The sequence below is a fragment of the Phasianus colchicus genome, chromosome 12, assembly GCF_987193195.1.
Source record: "Phasianus colchicus chromosome 12, bPhaCol1.hap1.1, whole genome shotgun sequence".
In the NCBI taxonomy this organism is placed as follows: domain Eukaryota; kingdom Metazoa; phylum Chordata; class Aves; order Galliformes; family Phasianidae; genus Phasianus; species Phasianus colchicus.
Genome location: NC_143447.1, coordinates 4,944,289 through 4,963,460, shown reverse-complemented (window position 1 = coordinate 4,963,460; position 19,172 = coordinate 4,944,289). Strand labels below are relative to the sequence as shown.

Sequence of the window (19,172 nt, the reverse complement as noted above, 5' to 3'; positions counted from 1 at the left end):
TATCAGGAAAGATAGACTTCTAGTGTCTTTCCAAAGCTCTCTTTCTGTAGCCAAAATCTTTGTCTTGTCCACACTGTCAATACCATCTGCCAGCAGACTCCTCAGCTCAGAAGCCATCTGCCAGCCACTGACCTAGAGCTTTGCCTGCTCTCACTGCCAGGCTTGCCTAAGCTTCTGCATTTCCAGATCTCTCACTACCCTCCTACCCTGCTCTCACACGTCCTCCCAGAAGAACAGATCCAGGCAAATATTACAAAGCCAACAAGAATGGAAGAAGCTGAATACTGATCGCCTTTCCCACGTAGAAAAAGCTCTCTTACTGGTTATTTTGTAAGTAGGATAAAGTACGGCTATCCGCTTTTAATTGTTTTGTGATAAGAAATGAACACAGTACCAGGGTAACTCACTGCTCAACAGGAATCCCGACTGAGTAGGTTTATAAATTTACATATATATATATTTATATATTTCCTTTTATATCTGACAGCTTCTACCTGAATTAAACTTTAATCTCCCTGAATTCTAAGCCAGACACTTTTACTTTAGCTTATTGCCTTTAGATACACTTCTAACAACAAACTAAGAAAATACTGTATATAAAGTAGTAAAATGCCACTGCCACCACTGGAATTTGAAATTTCTATCTACTGAGGAAAAACTTTGCCCAAACCTGATATATTCAGTAATATGTTAGCAGTTTTTCTATCTTACAGGTTTGCACAGAAAAGTGCTCATGTCAGTCTCTGCTGTGATTCCCACACACCCATAACAGCATTTAATGAGATTTGTTACATCGTGCTTCAATGGAACATGAGCGGTCCTGTAGTATCATCCAGATAATGCACTACTACTACTTAAATCAGTATCTGGATATTCAGATCATGATTATTTTTCCTCATGTCAGAACCTCTTTTCTTGGAAATATTTCTCAGTATAAAATTCAGCTGACTTTAGCAGAAAGCATTTTCCATTTCAACTGAAACAAGTGCCTGGGATCAGTTCAGAAGCAGTGCTGCTAATACTAGTTTTCCTTGCAATCATTATCTTGCAACTAACTTCAAACCAATCTTTTAATATTTTAAGCAATATAATGTTCTTACCCTTTAGGGAGAGACAATTTGAGGCAGCATTCAGGATTTGTCCAGTATTGTTTACATCACATCCAGACCAACTCTTTAAGGGTTTGAGTGAAGGCTGTATAGACGTTTTTATTAAGAGCAGAGGAAAACATAACAACAAATGGCACAACTGACAAAAACCCACTTGGCTAGCAGAAATATTAGAAAATGGTTCAGTCCCTGGTCACAAGTCTGCAGAAATGTATTATCCAGTGACAAATAAAGGAAACATGTGAGTGATGTAACCTCACACTAGTACATGCCCCTGAATATTCAGCAAAATTTGCCCAATACAATATATGATCTTGTTTTTCTGTACATTTACTTCATATGTGTAACTTTCTGAGAATATGTCTGTTTTCTGTTTCCTTCTATAACTGTATGGATGACACTTCTTTGTTAATGTGGGATGGGAGCAGAGGAATGCTGCTCCTTCTTGAGCTAGGGATGCCTGTGCCTGCTGGGTTGCATTGCATTGCACCGTGGGTTGTTGATGACTGTCTCTTGTACAGTACTGCAGATTTTCTCCTGGTCTGGAGACCTGTGACACAGTCAGCTGGTTTGGGGATGTGCATGTTGTGGAGCTGCAGAAGTGCTGCAGTGCTGTGAAGAGGCATCTCCATGGGGAACAAAAGCTTTTCTGCCTCTTCTAAATTTGTCTGCACACTCCTGCATTGCAGAGACACCCTAAGGTCTTTCTTGAATTCATGCAGCCTGAACACTATGTCCTTTTCCCTGCAAAAGACACCTGATCGGGGACACTTCAGATATACATAATTAAGTAAAAAATTTAGGCCATGTGATGTAGGGTTGTGAGGGTAACTCCCAAATCTTACGTGCCTCGTGGCCGTTTACTAGCTTCCCTCCCCAGGAGCCATCCCTGTGCACTAATGACACCAGGGAGCACTCTCATCTCCTGTTTGCTTCCCAAGGAGCCACCTTCCCTGTGCCTTCTTCAGCCCTCTCACAAGGCACTTCCATGCTGCATGTCCACCAAGCATCCCTACCACTTCCTCACCAGTGCTCCCCTCTGTGCCCAGCAGCACAACACTCCTCTGGCTGCCTGGTCTGCAGTGACACCATGGCAATTAACTGCTGCCTTAACTCAAGGCTTACTTTCCTCACTTTATCTAAGTAAAACAGAACGAATCTGTTTCATTGGGGTCTTTCTGAGCTTTTTTTGAAACTTATATAAATGTATGTTTCCTGAAGTACAGTTGCTTAAAAGAATGGTTGAGATTTATACCTCACTCTTCTGATATAAAAATGTTCCAAGTTGAATTCTTTCCCAGGATTTCCTCTGGTAAGCTTCATGCCATTCTGTTTGCAAAGCTGTTGTGATGCTTGTAATTTTTTCCTCTTTTTTTTTTTTTAAGAGAAATTGTTTACTTCTTTCCCTTCTGTCTGATAGAAGGGAATACTTACCTAGGTCCTGAAAATTCCCTGGGAAAACCATGAAAGCAAAGCTAAAGAGGGGACAGAAACCTCATTACAACATTGAGGAGAAACAAGAAATCCCTCGGCTCTTCCCAGTTCTGCAGCAAGAGTTCCAGTTCAGTGTTTGTATGTCATTTCAGCTCCTGGGAAGTGCACAGATGAATCAGGATCCAGAGTTGAATAGACTTCTATCCCAGACTTCTCCCCTTTGTCCTGTGGCAAGTCGCAAGCATCTCCTCAGCTGGCAGAGAAACTTGTGATCCTTCTGCAGATAATATGTTGCTTTTATTTCCCAAAGGATCAGAACTATGGTCTTGATGTTGCTTTCGGGTGCATTAAATCCTTCAGGCATTCGACCCCGAGTCAGCTCAGATAATGAAACTCAGATATTGAAAAGGAATGAAAACCCCAAATTATGCAAATCCACTGCACTGAGTAATTCACAATTCCCGTTCCCGTAGCCCCATTGGCAGTTTTCCTATATGTAGGAGAGGAGGAATGGATTTAATTAGAGGAGGCTTCTGTTCTAAAAGTATGTCTGTTGTAGAAGGCAGGCAGTGTGACTTAATGCATGAATGGCAGGGGGATTGCAGAGATTTTATGTGCCTCAGTTTCCCATCTGCTAAATAATGATAATCTTTACTAAAGAAGTCAGTATCAACCTGAATTATCTGCTGATCAGGGAGTTATATGACAAATGAGTACTTATAATTTTTACTGTTTCACAAATGTAACCAAGTGACAGTTCATCCTATTTAGTATCTGGTTTTGTATGCCCATGAAATTCGTTTTCATTAAAACGGCTTGAAAGGCTCCTTTTTCCTGTTGTAAAATACCAGCATATCTTAATTCAATATTGAGCACTGCTTTACTACACCACTTGTAAAGGGACATAATTTTTAAAGCACCTGTTCACCTTCTTCAGGTTGAAGCCCCTCATAGTACAAGGTCTGCAGCTTGTCTGCACTGGCACGTTCTCCAGCCATTCCTTCTGTGGGCAACTATGGGTGAATCTCTAGTACACTGATGCTCTGAATATCATTGTGGAAGAATCTGCCTAGGCACTTCCTTTGCCCACCATAACTTAGCGTTAATCATGCAACAAACCGTTCAGGATTCCGTGTACATACACAGAAGAGAATCCGTCTCATGAATGAAGAAGTTTGAAGGTTTTTTGTAATATCTTATTAAAGCTTGGAATTTGAGACATAAAAGTCTATAGGTTATTAAATTCCTTATCAGTTTTGCAAGAAGCATTATAAATTTAAGCAATAGATTTTTTCAAAATATATTAAAACAGCCATTTCTACCTACCATATATTGACTTTGGTCAACATATTTTGCTCTTTGCTTCTATATTTTCCAAAACTGCTTTGGAAGTCTTTAATCTCTGCTTGCTTTGCTGGGAACCTGAACATGCAACAGTACAATGCCTTTGCCTCAAATGGCCCACAATTTCCAAATAGGTCCAAAAATACTCCCTAGCACACTTCTGAGTATGGAGGTAACTAAAATAAGATAAAAGACACAATGTAATCTGGAATTGTCAGTTTCAGATCAATATCTCTAGCATCTTCACAAAACTTCCCCAAGGTGGTGAATGGCTTTGCTTTCCTGTTAAGGCCTAAAAACATACCAAGGTAGGGCTTCATCGGCTGCTCTAGCTGTGCCAGCTCAGGGACACACAAACTGCATTGCAACAGAAGCCTTCAGATTCACTCCGTGCTTCTTCCTCAAGAAGTGAAAGCAGTCTGCTTCCAGCATTCAGTTGGTCAACATCTACCTGAAGCTTTACAGAAAAAGACAGATGCACCTGATATTAAATCCTGGAGTAAAACAAACAGTTTTCAAAGAGTTACAAAGCAGGGAATGTGATGCAGAGGTGTGAGTAAATGAAAGGAATATCCTTCTTTTTGCCAAAACACCACCGAGATTATAAAAAAGAGAAATGGTAAAGCCATTTCTGATTAACCAGAAGACGCAGGAAGTTAAGAAGTTCCATGACACGTGAGTGCTTGGTGACAGGGCCCACACAGTCCAAAGACCTCCTGTTCTGTGCCCTGACACAACGAGGGACTGACACACTGGCAGACCACAGAGCAGATGTCGGCTCAGGGAGGGTGGGTTTATCAAGCACACAAAGGCTTCCAGAGGAATAACACTTAGAGAAATTAATACTAACTTGAGGCCAAATTTGAAGAATTAATTCAGGAGAGAATAGTTTTCCCTCTTCAGAAAAAAAAAAAAAAGAGAGAGAGAGACAAAGAAAATGCTCTTCTGCACTTTTTACTCTTCCTTGCTAATTTTCTTTTGGAACTAGGAAAATTATGTGATAGAATTGGCTTCTTGTGCAAAACAAGCACAAGTTGCTGGCTACTTTTATCAGTTTCTTCGGTCTTAGAATGAATACTGTTTTAGGGGAAGAAAAGTTACAGTCTGAATTATTAATTGTTAGTAACAGAAATATCCTAATGCAAATCTTTACCTTGATTTCCAGCTGTCAGGTAAACCACCGGTTAAGCTTTGTGAAACAAAAGTTGGATAATACTTTCAGTGCAGCACTTCCCATAAATACATTTGTTTCCCACACATACAGGAATACAAAATTCTCTTTCCACAGATATTCTTCCTAATAAAACTTGCTCACTAGACTGCTCACATAAGGATAATACGAGCTGTGGGAGTACTGTTATAAATTGATTTCAATATCTGAATTGAGATCTTAAATAGATAAAAAGGGCAAACCAGATTTATTATATCCACCATGAACAAAGTGACTGGAGGCAACAACAGCTTTATGTTTGAGCAAACATAACTAAACCCATTATTCTTCAAACGTCAACAAAATATTAAGAATAGTTCTCTGCTCCGTGGGTACTATGCACATAGGTTTTCATTTTAACTCTGACTAACAGCAAGACTGATACATGACAGAAATCACCTATAGAGCCACGGTTACCATGACAAAGTTGAAGTGGGCATGGAGAGATTTTATCATTTAACAAATTTTCACATTTAACGTTCAACAGATATTCTATCAAGACCTGTACAGGCCCCGTATTCACCCGTTAAAACAAGATGTTAACAGATACCATTTTTTGTCTCTTTTTACCTTTTTCAACTTTTGCTCCAGCTGTTTCACATAAGCTCATGTGATTGTAGCTGCCTATCCAGCTACAAATCCTACCCTTGCAAGGTTAAACCAAAAAAAGCAGGCTAAACAAAACGCTTCCAGCTCTTTTTCCTAGCTTTTTGTGTCCTTTCCATCTCACTGCTAAGGTCTCACTTTTAGTATGTGAACAGTATCCTCCAGGACTCAAACTGGGAGTCCTTCCTGGGCCTTTGAATGCTTGCTTGTCTCTTCTGTTCCACTCTTTCCTTTGAACTTTCATTAGACAGCTTCCACGTAGATGTAATTTTTCCCTGGAAAGTAATATGGAGCAATTCCCACCATGATCCTCCCTTTTCATCCTTCCCCTTTAGCTGCATTATGACCTTTTGTCCTACAACTCCCACTCATTTCCAACATCTAACTTTGATTTCTTCCCAGCTACACCTTAAACAATATCAACAATCAAAACTGCTTTACTTTGAGGATCCACACACTAATGACCACGATTCTATTTTGAGAAACACTGTATTTTACAGAAGTGTTCTCCCAACAAGGCAGGTCAAAACTAGTATGACTAATTGACCCTGCAGATGCGTAAAATCCTGATGCATTCAGCATGGTGTGAATAATTGAGATCTTTAGCTTTAAAGAAACATTTCTCTAAAGTTAACTGTAAAACGTACAGTCTACAATAAATGCAGTGTGAGTGATTAAAGTCTTAATCTGCATCCAACTAAATTCTCTTCTAGTCTCTCTCCAAAGAAGTAAGTGTGCAAAAGATGCAAAACAATATCTTGGATAGCTTTCAAACTCTAGAGAGAAAAAGATTTTCCCTGGGGAGTAACAAGAGAGGAAGCTTCTGGAAGTTATTGCATCCACAAAGGGTAACAAACAGAGAAGTTTTTACAAGAAAAAGACACAGCTAAAAATCTAAAGCATTTGAAAGGGCTTTTGATATGTTCACTGCCTGTGTCTCCACCCATCATGTAATCTCTAATCATTAATACAGTGAAAATCTCCTCTGACTACTCAAGTTGGCCAAGAGGGAGAAGTCAATACGAGCAGATGGCAAGAACTGCAGCTGCCCTAGGAAAGACTAAGAATTTATGCCATAGTAATTTTTTTTCTCTAGTCACAGCAATGGACTTTTTTAGACTGAGCACTGATTGTATGTCTACTTTATGCTTAAAGTATGTCGGGCTGGAACACTCAATATATGTAAATTAAAAGCCCTAAAGTGATATAGTTGATTTAAGAACCGGAGGGCCACAATTGTGCTGCCCTTCGAAAAAATAAAAATTAAAAAGTAGTTATTTGCTATTTTCAAATGTGTAATTTTTATATGTATATAAATATATAAATTTCACATAAATATATATGCATATAGTCACTGAATGTAAACTTTTCTTGCATCAGCTGTAATAAAGAACTAGAGTAACATACAAATGGATTTAAAAGTGTGCATGAAACAAAAATGAAAAAGATAACAGGTTGATTAAAAGAAAACATCAGCAAATCACGACTGTCAGTCCATGGGCTTCAACAGCACAGGGCATAGATAGTCTGATGGGGACAGCACAAGAATGGGACCTGGGAGATGTGGGTTGTATTTCCTGCTTTGTTTCTTTAACTTCAGTGAGGTCAGGTCGCTTCTCAGTGCCTCAGCTTCCCCACAGATGAAGTCAGATACCATGAGATAACTTCTTACTAAAGCATTTCGAAATCTGCTGATAGAAGACTTTGGCATTATGGCTTAAATCACAGAGACACGCGATGTACCACCAGCCAGCAGTGGCAGAGCTAGGAATCTCCTCATAGGAGCTGCATCCCTGGTCCATTTTCTCTAGGTCTCAGTAGGCAATGGCTAATTCCTCATGCAAGCATTCCCACACCCAGTGCAGTCAGAATTTTGTCTTGAGTTTTTTTCCTTGAACTATGCGGGACGTTACCTGAGGCTGTGAAGCATGAGATCCCTCGTTTCTTTTTGCAGTCTTTAACAGCCTGCTGGATCACTCAATCTCATAACTGGAACTAGATCAGTACAGGAATTTGATACAGCTTAATGAAAATGTTTGCTTCTTCCAGGTGCTGTTAGTGGGTTTATACTCATTACTGTTGTTGTTATTACGATGTGCCATATAAAGCTATACGGACAAGAAACTTGTTTGAAGAATTTTTTTCTTTCTTGGTTCCCAGTGGAACCCTTAGCCAGTTTTCTACCCAGACTGCTGAGAATAGGCAGGGACCCACAGGGCACTGCTCCTAACAAATCAGCAGCCAAACTCCAATGCTTCAGTGGGAGGATTTCTTTCTTAACAGTAGAAATTACTTCTCTCATTAGGCTATTAATAAAAAAAGATTCCAATCGAGTGTGAATACACGGTTACATCCAAACAAGATGCTTTCAAGACTCAGATTCATCAGAAAATTTACAGCTCGTCATGGTTTTCAGAGCTGAGTAACTTATTCACTACATTCAGCATACTTGGGTTCATAGATTTTCAACATGAAGATCATGATTTCCTCAAAAGTATTCAGCTTTGAATACGATGAATATGTTAGCACATATTTTGCTCTGTGGCTCTTGATAATTCAACTGTAAACTGTATTATTTGGTGTGATTTGTCAAAGTGATCAGATGGCACTTAGTGTTTGATCAGTGAGTGTGAAGGTACTGCCAAACAACCAAGATCTTTTCCATATTTGTGTCCATAACACTATAACACTCAATCTGATAACTCAGAAGCTAGAACATGAAAAGTAAAAATAGCACCAAAATGGAAAACAAGATTTATTTTAAAACCCATACACTTTACTGAGATTTTGTATATGGCTCAGTTTTATGCAGTTTCCATACATTCTTTCTGCTATCCAAATTTAGTCAAGGTATTGAGGATGGAATTTCTTTACCTTCAATACAAATATAACACAATTTATCTCCAATTTAGAAAACTCAGAGGGGTCAACAGGGTGTCCATTTATAACTGTGGCCAAGAAATTCTTCTGCTTAATAAGCTGTACTTCTATAATACACTTTAATACCATTTCCAGATTAAGTGTTTTATTAGCTTAATCCAAAATGCTACCGATCCCATGAAGAAGCTACGTTCCAAAGACCAACAGTAAAGAGCTATTTTTATAGCTCTTAAAGAAAGGCTATAGTAGTGTAAGTGTAAAATCCCTAACTTAAAGTAGATGTAGTCATAGAACTGCACATTTTATTATACACTTCCAAGTCTTTAAATAGAAAAAAAGAACAGATGCTAAAGCAGAGCCATATGTTTTAATTGTAGCTGTATACAAGCATGATTTTATTTTTTCTGACAGAAAATCTATAACTTGAGTGGGAAGTTACTGAGTGGAATCCTCAATGCCATATTTCTGGCTAAAGAAATAAACTCCCTATAGAACATGTCAAAGCCTAAGCTGGGAGAGTGAAACATTTTGATAACAGTTCAATACTTCTCTCAAAACATCCTGTTGCTTTTAAGTAATCGAGGGTAGAAGACAAGCTATTAATAATATTGAGTTTATTTAGTGGAGTCTGTCTTGCCCCCAGAAAAGACCAACAATATTGTCCCTTTATATTGCTGGCTGGTAGTATGAATTTAAATCAGTGGTTGGAATTAAAAGTACCACACTACTGATATTTTCCAATAAGCCTTGCACATATTATTAAAAAAAAACAACGTATCTTCTGATTGTAGATGACAAAGATGGGAAAGAAAATGGCTAATCAAACCTCAAATGTCCAAATGCAAACTCCAGCACTGGCTGCAAAAAGATATTTTACTGTAAACTCTTTCTTGTAAGAATTGCATTTACTTTCAGCTTCATCAGATTAAGCACAAAGATGTTGTGATGAACACCCTCATCCCTACAGTGACCAAACATCACTCTGGTGTGAAGGGCTCTAGCAACCTCCCAGCTGCATTCTGCATTAAATTCTGTATCTTTAAATTTGAACAATCAGTCTGAGCTGCAATTTGTGCAGCCCAGTGCACAGGCAGTTTCCTGGGAACAAACTCACTACTAGCTAAAGGGAAGGGTCTGATATAAGCTGATGGATGGAAAGGTTGCGTGTGTGAGGAGGTGGGGAGGAACAGTTGCTTATTGTATATGTATGTAGACTGAGCTTATTTGAACTCAATCTACATATCCCAAACGACAGAATTAATTCAAAATTGGACAGGGTAGAGAACTTCCTGAATATCTGCCTGGAAATGCTAACCAAAGACAGCCTTGTACCCTCAGTGGCTACTTCAAATTTGGACCATACCACAAAGAAAGAAGAGTTAATTCCATGTGACACTTACTCAGCAGCTTATGAGTTGCAGTTTCTGTTGGGCAGATGTTGAGAAGGACCTGAGCAGTTCTCCAGAGTGGCAATCCCACCAGAGATGTCACTGACTAAAGAGGGGTGAAGCATTAACTGCTTGTGCTTTTGCTCAGGACAGGCTACTGTGGGTTTATGCTACAGCTGTGCTGTGCTGCTTGGTACAAACATAGCCAGCAGGACTGTGTCTGCTCTGTCAGCTGCACGAGTGGACAGAGTTCCTCTGCTCTCAGCTCCATGCACAGCTTCCAGGTTGCTGGTTGTTAGGAGGCAAGAATAGATGGGTGGGTATGGTACTGCCTTCCAGTCAGCTCTGTGCTCAACACACTGCTCAGTGTTGTGGCCCTTCCTAGCCATGAATCCCTCATCTAGAGCCAAGAGCCTTCTAGAAGATGAAAGTGCAGAAAAACATTGGTTGCACATGTAAAACAGCCAGAAATTAAACATTATAAAATTCATTCAGAAAAAAATTTCAGAAGTTTATAGGTATGAATACACAAATGGCTAAAGCTTGATGCATAAACCAAACACAACTGTCACTGCACCAGCTCTGGGTATTGGAAACTGTAGGATATGAGCAGGTTGTGCATTGAAAGGTCCATATGACAGAATAACAAATTCAGTATGGACATGTCCGGAGTTAAACCTGTCACTTGTAGGGTGGGACTAAATTGCTTTTAAGGATTCATAGCTTTTAGGAATTGGGACAGTTAAAGGTGAAAAAGTATATGTGTTCACCTGAAAGCAAGGGTTTAGACTGAACTGTCTTGCGTGAAGTGTCATTATTGAGAACTTCTGATTAAAAAAAAAAAAAAAAGAACAGAAGAAAATATCCCATATGATTCAGTAACACTTCTGATGTCACACCGGGTTAAAAACAACCCACAAAGTCAAGATCTTGCTGAAACACACTGAAATCCATATCACTGAAGACTAAGAAAATAATCTTTTTTTTTTTTTTTAAATGAGATTTCTTCCTATGAGTTTATCAAAACATCTCTAGCAAACTGTGGTGTTAGAACTATGTCAGCTTCACACACATTGCACTTGGTCTCAGACTCCTGGACAACATTCTCAGTGATGGGCTGCAAGTCAGAATTGTTGCCAAGGATGCAGTCCAAAGAATTATGAAAAATCCAGGAGGTCAGAGCTCACAGACAGCATAAATTTATAGCATAACATATGAGAGAGATAAGCAGGGGGTATAGCAGTTGCAGGGAAATGAGCAGTTTATTCAAAGAAAGCGAATGGTGTTCTCTGCTTTTGCTGTTGATCAGTCTTAAACTGTTGAAATTAATGTAATGACTAGAGGGTCCCTGACCTGGAAGAACAAGGGAAATTCTCTGCCAACATGAATGATTACTTAAGCATACAGACAATAACAAGGGATGTGCACACACAGCCGAAGCTGGAAATCAGCTTGTATAAGCCGTGTACAACAGACAGCAACAATCAAAGGTTACTGAACAGGGGAAAACAGTATCAAGGAAGTACAGAGCAGCTCCTCTCTGCAGTTCTGCAGCGCCCAGCAGGACACCTTGTCTTCAGGAGATTTCAAAACACTGATGGTAATTCTTACTGATCAAACAGAGCTTATCATCAAGATTTGGAAAGGGCAGTTGCAGACAGAACACTGGACACAGTAACCTCAAAATTTCACATTATGTGCCAGAAATAAAGCCATTCAGTGAAACAATTCAGGTTTGAGACCTGTACTAGGCTGAAAGAACCACAGAACTGTGGGGGTTGGAAGGGACCTCTGGAGATCCCCCAGTCCATGCCACTGCTAAAGCAGGCTTCCTAAGGCAGGTCACACAGGAAAGAGCCCGGGTGCGCAGCCCTCTTAGAGGTCACTGTAACAACTACTCCCAGTGTCACCATCTGAGATATTTTCATTAAAACGAGAAGTACATCTTGGAAAGTAAAATATTGAAATTGCTGCTTATTCAAAGGACTAACACTGGTAAAACCAAGCAGATGTCCAGTGGGCTATTACAAATTATTGAGAATCTTTCTGTTTAAGCTTTTGTGCTTTCTCTGTCTCAAGACAGGTTTTGAACGTTAGTGACAGAGATACACCATCCATGGCAGGGCATCCTTTTCAGACAACTGCACATGGGCTCTGAAGATGAAAGTCATCCTGGCCTTCCCATGCCCCAGGTCTGCAGCATCACAGCTGCCCATCTCACTATGGCCCCTTGAAGAGAATGAGATGAGGAATATTTTGGAAGCTGAAGTTAGAGGAAGAGAAGGAATCAGCTGTTTTATCCCTCATAAAAGCTCCCACTGGGGGTGCTAGGAGGAAGTGCGGGGTTCCAATGCAGACCAGGGGCAGTTGGAAGAGGCCCAAGGTTTGCTGTGCTGTGGAGCCCTGTCCTCCATCCCCACTGCAGCACAGAGCCCAGTCCTGCCCAACTCGCTGCTGCTGCGTGCTGAGGTGTCTTTGGGCCACAGTGCCTCAATAGTGGCAGCTGGAAGTGAGCCCCACAATTCTCCATGAAAGGCACCTGCTGCAAACCCTTTGTCATAGCGTAGCTGCGACGTGAAAAGAAAATTGGATTTTATTAAAAAATTGAACTTTATGAAAACACTTCCTACCCCAGCTATCAAATGCATTTCTACAAACAGAAAATGTAACTGCAGTCGTTTTTTTCCCCCTCCTCTTTCTGGATCTGAATAGTACAGAGGAGATTGTAATATAAATGGAAACATAACAATCACACAACAGACAAAGCTGTGCTAGGCTGTATAGCTCGATCGCTATGGTCTCCTTCATGAAAAGGCCCACTGAACGTTAAAGAAAATATTAAATAGCTGTAGTTTACCTAAAAAGCCTTCAAAGCACGGATCATCATTATGTGGGGATATTGATGCATAGAGATATCATGGGTTAAACCCTATTAAAAGGAACACAAAGACAATGACCAGGCTGGACACTACCAAACCAGGAACACTTGTAGTTCCAGGTGACATGACCAGGGCTCTAGCTCTGTTCTCAGAGCTGGCATTATTATTATTTAACAGCACCTGCACCTAACGTGCCTTGTACCACTTCATTCTAGACAGAGTAGTTGGCATTCCTCTTTTCATCTGAAAAGATCACATTTCTTTTTTGTTCAGAAATTGTTGGTTTTTGAGTAGTTTTAGGAATCTATTTGTTATGTAAAGGCTTCTGCAAAGATCTCAAAGCGGGGGTGGCACGAGCAGCAACTCAGATTCTCACACTGACACAACACTCCGTGTGCTCAGGATGGGGTTATGCAGGTCAGATTGCAAGTATACAAATTGTAAAAAAAAAAAAACCAAAAAACCTGGGCTGCAAAGCTCACAAGAAGAGACTTCTTTAGATCAAGGATGACATTTTTCCTCTTCTTTACCCTTCTCTTTTTTCTTCTTTCTTTCTTTTTAAAATATCTGCCACCAGCATTGCTTTAGAAGAAGGTTCCAAGCCAGATGAGTGCTGAGGAGGAAGTGAGCTCCTGAAAGCAGAGGATGTGGCAGGTAATACTTCTTGGTCTGAAGTCAACTTTGAGAGATGTTTGATAAGCTTGCTGAAACGGGTTTTGGTAACCAAACGATGTTTTTATCAGAAGTATCCTCTCAAGACCAGGCTGAACTGTACAGCTTTCAGTTTCCACATGAGTCACAAAGAAAAATGCCTTACTTGAATCTCTATTTGAAAGGGCATCGATACGTCTTGTGGGGTTGTAACCTGGATATCTAACACCTTTACGCATCTTCGGGCAGGGAGAACAGAAGGTTTCCTGTTTCCCCCTCTAGAAAATCAGAAAAAAATCATAGAAGCTTTATATATGAAGACATACCTAATTTTCTTTTTACCCAGTACTTTCAGGAACTGATAAAATTGATGCTCTAATTACTACAAAAAATATTTATAAAATATTTGGGAAGGGTTTAAATTCTGCTTTCCCTCCCCTCTTTGCCCACCTTTGCTTTCAAAGATCATCTGGGACAGGGCAGGAAGCGAAGGGCTGGGAACATGCCTTTCCACAGCCAGCACAAAAGTCTAAGGACCCTGAATGCTGCAGCACAGTGTTTAAATCAAACACTCAAAAGCTGTATTCAGCCCTCCTCATTTTATCATAAGGCATATGACATTTGAAATTCTTGATTCATGTGATTTTTCGTTCTTTTTTTTCTGTGAAAATGCTAAGCACTCTGTCTGCAGAGGAAAAGTCCAACCCCATGACCCCCCACAAATACCAGGAAGTGAAAATAATCTGCAACATACAAAAATCACAATGTTTTGAAAAATACTTCATTACTGATGCTCCGGAAGTAATAAATTCGTGGTGGCATTGCCCAGCTAGGCCTTTAAACATCCATATTTCTACCATAACGTTATTTAGAAACAGCAATTCAATCGCTATGCCACATAACCAGCTCCAATCTACATTTTACATGCTGTAGTGTCTACTCAGGACATCCCTTTGTAACAGAACTACAGAGAACATGGACATGATAGACAAAGAATCCCTCCACACCACCTAGTCAGCATCTGTGGATGACTGCAGCTTCTCTCTCCTCACCACCTGCAACTACCACAGCAATGATTTATTTGAAATTAAACTCTAAGGATCCTACCAGTGAGAACAGGCCATTGGACATCAGCAACACCAAAAAAACCCAACTCATTTGTGCTTTTTACACGCAATATTTGCATAGTAAAGGCTCTATATCAACCTGAACAATATAACAGCATAGCCCAAATTAACCCTAAAAATAACTTCCAATGCAGAGATGCGAAATACTTCATGCATGTTTTCATTTCAGGGGGGCCTTGTTACACCAATTACTCTTGCTGGTTTGGCAAAAGGCAGATTTGCTGAGTGCCAAATTCTGCACACAGATGTATGTGCCTGGCTACCAGTGAAATAAAAATCAGAGGCTTTGACTTCCACTTTTCTTTTTATTCCTCTGGTCTGGAAGACAGTCTATCAATCATAAACAAATGGAATATGATGCATACACACAGGCTTTATACGCCCAAACGGCTTTATATACACAAAAGAAAAAGGGGCTATTTGCATAAAGAAGTGCTTTTATGAGGTATGCATTTAGTAACTATGTTTACAGCTGGGCTTTGGGAGGCGATTTCAGGCACAGCATCCAGAGAACTGAATACAGCATTGGCAGTTGAATAAATGCTTGCAGCAGCCTGATGCTCAACACTGGAAGTGGGTGGTATCCCTTTCTCTGGCAAATATAACCACATCACAGGGACTGGATGGTGCTGTTCTCCTTTCTGCCCCTCCACAGCCCTCTTCTCCCTTTTCCTGTTTGGCCTCCTCTAACATGCTCAAGGCTCTGACTGACACAACACAGAAGGAGTAAGAGAAAAAGGCACATGTGCACACACACACACAGACACACACACACACAGACACACAGGCTCTTTCTGTGCTATTTGTTGTTTTTTTTCCCCCCTCCTGCTGGAGGCTGTTGAAGAGAGAAACAGTTCAGCATTCAGCTTTGGGCTTTGACCAAACCTTCAATCCTGGCAGTCCTTCCACCCTTGCTTTAGCCCAACAAATGTCATTTACAGCCCATGCAGCCAGGCTTTCACAAACTCTCCATCTCTTCAGAGACCAGAAGACAAGAAGCACCAATCTACGTCCCACCAAGGTCACCTTCCCAACACAGCTCCTGCCCACCAAGGCAGCAAACTGCTGCTGTGATTCTCAGATCACACACAGATGTGGTCAGTGCTCATGCATTAATAGTGCTGAAAATGTAAGCTCCTTTGGCTTCCAACAGCAACAACAGAGAGAAACCCAAAGCTGCTACTGCTTAATTGTTGAACAAACCAGTACAAATTTAGTCTGGGGCTAAAAAAAACCTCTCAATTCCATTATATTTCATTGGTTGGAGAGATCTACATTATGCATCATTTTGGAGTCTGATCCTGCCTTACACATTCACACGAAGCCCCTATTAACTCTAACAGAAGTTTTGAAAAGCAAGAGCAGCACAAGATTGAACACACAGTAATGAGCTCCTGATTCAAAATACATCTCTTTCCTCATAAAGATGAGCCTGTAATTCTGTCTCTAGCACTTTGTGTTGAGGGAGAACATACGCTTTGTGGGCTAAGTTATCAGATTAAGTACAGATTTGAAAGAGGTTCTGAGGCATGTAACAATACAAAATTCTGCTCAGAACTACAACCAAAATGCTCACAGTCCGCCTCTTTGCCATCACTGGTAGGCAGTAAGAGGGAAAGCAGGAGACACAGAAAGCAGGTGTGCTGCTCACCTTGTTTAATTTCACCATCTTACATGAATTAAAAAAAAAGATGAATATTTTATAACCTTCACTTTCATCATAAATAATTTTGTGACAGTTCAGCATTCCAGTAGATTATTTACAGCTTTTTGGTTGATGCGTGCTCCAAAAACATAAATAAATAAAAAATATATGTTTTTTTGGATATTGCCATAGTTGCAGGAGCACACCTTTCAGATTTCCTATATTTATTTCAAGGACACTCCAGGCTGAGGCTCCACAAACTCTCCCTTTTCACAGAGCTGCTCTTTAATAAAGCACCAACACTCCTCTTGCTCCAAAAATGCCAAATACAGTTGAGAGAACTCCTTGATAACATGCTTTTTGCTAAAATCTATATTCATAGATTCCTGACAGTTTGCTTCATGTTGATAGTCTCTCTGCATTTCGCCTTCTGATTTTAATTTTTTTTAAACTTTGGTTTGGGTTTAAGATCCAGAAAACAAACAAAAGCTCTAAGTAGGGAACAAGATATTTACGTAAGCAATGTATTTTGCGTGTACAAGTACATGTAAATATCCAGGAATCTTTTTTTTTTTAAAGCAAGACAACATATAAAATGCACTGCTTAGCTAGTGTAGCTAGTAAATTTAAACCTATTCTGCTTTCAGGCTTCACTGCTTTCAGTGTGAATCAGCCTATTATCTTTAAGTATTAAATTAGAAAAAATATTTGCTGTTTGTGTACACTCAAAGATTAACATTTCCAGGAGATTAACAATGTGCTTCGTGAAAATGGAAAGCATATAACACTAAGAAATACATTTTAGTACTGCTTCTCGTAAGCATTTTTGTTTTTATAGCTAAAGCATCTTGAGATTAAGAATATGCTTTGAAAACAGCAAGTGAAAAAATTACATGGACCAAACCAAATGAAGCTTGTGGTGAAGGAAAAACAAATTACTTCACGTCTCAAAAGCTAAAGACATGAAATTTGCAATATACAGTACATTTGCTTGCATCTTTTTATGGTATACAAAATAATGCATTAAAAAAAATCAGGATTAAGTATATCTAAGTGTCATTTGAATTAGAATAATTATTAGAACGTTATTTTATTGCCAACCTGGTCTGGTGGTTGGCAACCCTGCCCATGGCAGGGAGGTTGAAACTAGATGATAATTCTGGTCCTTTTCAACCCAGGCCATTCTATGGTTCTGTGGTTACAACAAGGTCTCTCTTTGCAGCTCTATAATTGCCTGCTCACTATTCCTAAATTTGCTTAAAATACACTGCAAGAGGAAAATTAAAAGACATCATTGCTCCTTCATTCACGATGCCCAAATCATCAGTTTTCCCAGGAACAGCAGAAATACGAAAATGCTAGCAACACTTGATTTGTCTGCTAAGTTTGCTTTGGGCTAATTCTCATCTTCGGAAAATAGAGACAGAGTAGACTACTGCTACTATTCCTTCTTACTGAGCTCTCACCTTCCTCTCTAGTTCCCAGTGAAACCTGCAATAACACCAGCATAAATACTATCTCAGCTATATTACTGTAGTAACGATATTGGCTGATCCCATAAAAAATGAAGACAGTTTTGGTGATAAAGCTACTGCTTTTCCTCATTCCTGGCTAGTGGAAGTGCACAGTGCCATACCACCTGTACCTTTCCATTCCTCTCCTGCTGAAGTCTGGAAAGAACTGTAGCACAGAATTCAGCTCTCATGATCTCAAATATTTTAGTGGTAATGAGGCCAAAAAAATCCCATCCAAAGTCACCATCACTTATTGCATCCGCTGATCTCCATGAATCTCACAGACTTCTTGCTGGAGCAAAGTCATGCTGAAAATGTAAGGGCTTGAGTAATGGCACTGCAGTATTCTCCATTGAACTCTAAATGAATTCTTATACCTCTTCCTGCACATGTAGGTCCTCGGAAGCCTGGCATGGGATTCAATCATCTACACTGTGCACTGCATGCCAAATGGGAGACAGACATAGAGACTTGGGGGAAGGTTTGGTAGCTCCAGAGACTCATTCTCTGTAATTTCTGTAGTCAGATCCTTTACTTACAGAACTAAATCTTCAAAGAAAACTCTCTGGAATAGGAGGCAGAAGTAGTAAACAGAGGAAACGCAGTTTGTTTGCAGTTCTAAGTACAGTTCATAAAACTTGTCCAATCTGATCAGCATCTGCAATGCTGTACAAACCCCTAGTTCCTGTTTAACTGGAATTGGAAGTAGAACCCAAGGATTACAACTAGGTTTTGCATATCAAGTAGCCCATGGTGCTTTTAGTTACTTATGTGCAGTACAAATAGTGGCTATCTGCCAAAGATTTTCTAAACTGAATGAACAGGCTCAGAGAACACTAACCTGCCTGACACCATCCAGGCATCCCTAGAAACAGGGTTTGTAGCTCCAGAGTCAAGCTGCTTTGCCACAAACACCCACCTGCTGCTTCCACATTCCTCTCCTCTTGCTCCTCATTATTCAAAGTGGGAAACAGACTTACATCCTCTCCAGACAGTGAAATTGTCTGAAGATTTTCAGCAAGGCATTTGGAAAAGGGGTACAAGTAAATGTTCAGAGTGAAATTAAAGTTGTTCTTAGAAGGATACAACTTTCTAATTATTGCAGAGCAAGTCACACATACCGCAGGCACAGCCACATCTAGACACATCAGTCAAGATCAAACCCTAAACATGCATTAGATTTACCTCCTTTACTTTTGTTATTCAGGGGGAAAAAGCTAAAAAACAAAACAAGTAATTGGAGAAAGGTGACTTGATCTTTAAGGTCAAACTCAGAAGTCATGAGAAGGATTAAACATGGAGCCCCATAAGGTTTTATTTAATGTTGCTTCTTGGAAGATAACAGTATCACATTCATGCCAATGGGAAAGGGAATGACCAGGGGA

General features: G+C 39.9%; 1 protein-coding gene across 2 annotated transcripts in view; it reads right to left on the bottom strand.

The window, feature by feature from the left end:
* Nucleotides 1–3,926: 3,926 nt before the first annotated feature.
* The window catches only part of VPS13C (vacuolar protein sorting 13 homolog C), a 182,616-nt gene continuing 167,370 nt past the window's right edge, over nucleotides 3,927–19,172 (bottom strand). Inside the window, exons 88-89 of one of the 2 annotated variants that reach the window (XR_016470280.1) lie at nucleotides 4,192–4,344; nucleotides 3,927–4,063 (exon numbers count right to left, since the gene is read on the bottom strand). The gene's annotated coding sequence lies outside the window, so the exon portion shown is untranslated. Of the gene's footprint in view, nucleotides 4,064–4,083; nucleotides 4,345–19,172 lie in introns of those variants that run through there. The other variant, XR_016470279.1, reaches the window with a different exon arrangement.